This window comes from Carlito syrichta, unplaced genomic scaffold, assembly GCF_000164805.1.
Source record: "Carlito syrichta isolate Samal-C Ts95f unplaced genomic scaffold, Tarsius_syrichta-2.0.1 Scaffold308100, whole genome shotgun sequence".
NCBI classification, from domain to species: Eukaryota; Metazoa; Chordata; class Mammalia; order Primates; family Tarsiidae; genus Carlito; species Carlito syrichta.
Window position 1 is genome coordinate 501,702 of NW_007252196.1, and position 3,470 is coordinate 505,171.

A 3,470-nucleotide genomic window follows, 5' to 3' on the forward strand; every position below is an offset into this window, starting at 1 on the left:
TCTGCAAAGCCAAAGAAACCATCAAGAGAGCAGGGAGACAGGCCACAGACTGGGAAAAAATATTTGCCAACTGTATGTTTGACCAAGGCCTAACATCTAGGATCTACAAGGAACTCAAAAGTGCTGAAAGAAAAACAAAAAACAAACAACTCCATTACAAAGTAGGCAAAGATATGAATAGATGCTTCTCAAAAGAAGACATATGAGTAGCCAACAGATACATGAAAAAATGCTAAGCCTCACTAGTCATCACAGAAATTCAAATTAAAACCATACTGAGATACCAACTAACTCCAGTCAGGATGGCCATCATCAATAACTCAAAAAACAACAAATGCTGGAGAGGATGCGGGGAAAAGGGGACACTTCTACACTGTTGGTGGGAGTTTAAACTAATACAACCTCTGTGGAAAATAATTTGGCAATTCCTAAAAGATCTAAAAATCAACCTTCCCTATGACCCCTCAATCCCTCTACTGGGAATATACCCGGAGGAACTCAAATCACTCTACGAAAAGGATACCTGCACACGTATGTTTATTGCAGCATTGTTCACAATAGCAAAACATGGAACCAACCATGCTGCCCATTGGAAGAGGACTCGATAAAAAAAATGTGGTACATATACACAATGGAATATTATGCAGTCATAAAGAAGGACAAAATTATGAACTTTACAGAACCTGGATGGACTTAGAATCTATAATATTGAGTGACATCACAGAAACAAAGAACTGAGTACCACATGTTCTCACTTATAAGCGACCTTGAACAATTATGGTAATACTATAAGAAAAGGATTGGCAGTAGTGGGAATCAGCTGGGGGAGGGCGGAGGGCACACCTCATCAACAAGGGTACTTGCATAATGAACATTTGTATACCTAACCCTTTATTGTACCCCATACCTTTAAAATAAAAAATAAAATAAAATTAAAAAATTAAAAAATGAAAAAGTTGCATAGGCGGTCTGCCTGTAGGTTGCAGTGGTCTGAGCTTGGGTATAGCTGACATCAGTGGGCTGTACATAAGTTCCATAGCTTGACAGTCTGTGCATATCCTTGAGTGGGCTGGGCAGTATGAATACTATAGCCCTGCTGTACTGCCCATTGGTTATAAGTGGATGCCATTTTCTCTCCTTCCTCCTCATTCGTATTTGATGAAAACTTTAAATCTATAGACCCAAGAAGCTCAACAAACTCTAGGAAAAAGAAACATTAAGAAAAATACCTCAAGCACATCATAATCAAATAGCTCAAAGTCAGTGATAAAGATAAAATTTTAAAAGCAACCACAAATGTAAAAATAATACATTATATATAGAGAATGATAGCCATTTGCTTTCTCACTGGAAACAATGAAAGCCAGAAGACATGGAACAATATCTTGAAAATACTGAAAGGAAAAAACAATCACCAAACTAGAATTGTATATCCACTGCAAATATCATTCAAAAATAAGGCAAAATAAAACAATTTTGAAAGGTAAAAAAGTTGGGAATTCAGGCTGGGCCCGGTGGCTCAGCCTGTAATCCCAGCACTTTGGGAGGCCGAGGCGAGTGGATTGCATGAGCCTATGGGTTCCAGACCTGCCTGGGCAACTTGGTGAGGCCTCATCTCTACAATAAATCAAAAACTAGCAGGGTGTGGTAGCGCGCGCCTGTAGTTCCAGCTACCTGGAAGGCTGAGGCGGAAGGATCGCTGGAGCCCAGTAGGTCGAGGCTGCGGTGGCTGGGAGCGTGCCACTGCACTCCAGTCTGGGCGACAGAGTGAAACTCCAACTCAAAAAAAAAAGTTGAGAATTCATCAGCAGACACATATGACAAGAAATTTCTTCAAGCAGAAAACATTATACAAGTAAAAAGTATGGAATTAAGGGTATACATATATGTGTGTGTGTGTGTATACCCTTATATAATATATTATGTAATCATATATATTATATGTAATATTATGTAATATATATTATGTAATCATATATATTATATGACAGCCATTTCCTAATATATATAAAGTATGGAATGTATGTATAAATACAAAATTGAAGTCTCATCTCAATTCCCAAATCTGCTCTATCCATAGTCTTTCCCAGCTCAGTTGGCACTCCATCCCTCCAATTGTTAAGCTAAGAACCCTGAGTCATCCTTGACTCTCCTCTCTCTCTCTCACTCTATCTTCAGTCCACTAGGAAATTTCCATAGCTCTCCTCTTGACCTATATCCACGGTCCACATCTACTGCTACCATTGTGGACCTAGTTACCATCATCTGTAGCCTGGAATATTGCGATAGTCTCCTAAATGATATTCTTGTATCCATTTTTGGACCCCCATATTCTATTCTTAACAGAGCACCCAAGTCATCCTTTTAAAGTATAAGTTAGTTCATATCACCCATATGCTCAAAATCCTGCAATGGCTTTCCATTTCACTTAGGGTAAAAACCGAAGTTCTTAAACAACGATCTGCAAAGCATAATCTGCACTGCTCACCTCCACCTCTCTGAACCCATTTTCTGCTACTTTTCTCCTTGTTCATTCTGTTTCAAACATTCTGGCCATTGCAGTCCCTTGAGCACATTGGGTACACATTAGTCATAGGTAACCCTAAGTAAGTTCCTTTGCTGGACTCTCCTTTCCCCAGACACCCACTTGGCTCATTCCCTCACCTTTTTCAATTCTTTGCCAAATGTCACCTTCTCCGTGAAGCCCACTCTTATTACTCTATTTTACACTGCTCTCTTCCCTTTAGCCTACCTCCCTTTTTTAAACAGAGTACTTCTTGACTTCTAATGTATTCTAATTTACTATTATGTTTATTCATAATTTACTTATTAAATGATTACTTATAATTTACTTATTATGCTTATTGCATGTCTCTGTCTCAGTCCACTTGGACTGCTGTAACATATTACCATAGACTGGGTAACTTATAAACCACAGAAATTTATTTCTTGTAATTCTGGATGCTGGGAAGTCCAAGATCAAGGTGTTGGCAGGTTCAGTGTCTGGTGAGGGCCATCTTCCACTTCACAGACAATGTCTTGCTGTGTACTCACAGGGTTAGAAGGACTAGTTATCTCTCTGTAGTCTCTTTTATAAGGGCACCAATCCTTTTGTGAGAGTGGTGTCCTTATGACCTAATTAACTCCGAAAGGCCCCATCTTCTATATTATTACATTGGGTATTAGGTTTCAACATACGAATTTTGGGAAGACATGACGTTCAGACCATAGTAGTTTCCCTCATTAGAAAGTAAGCTTGAGGACAAACACCCTTGCTATTCTGTTTACTAATGTATCGCAAGCACTCAGATATAAACCTCTTACATTATAGGTACTCAGTAGGTATCTGTTGACTGTTGAACGAGCAGCCTGCACTGGGTCCCACAGTTTATGAGCAGCTGACATGGATTCTGAGCCTAAGTTTCAGATGACTAAAGCCTACAAAGTCTCTCCTTTATAAAGCTGAAACA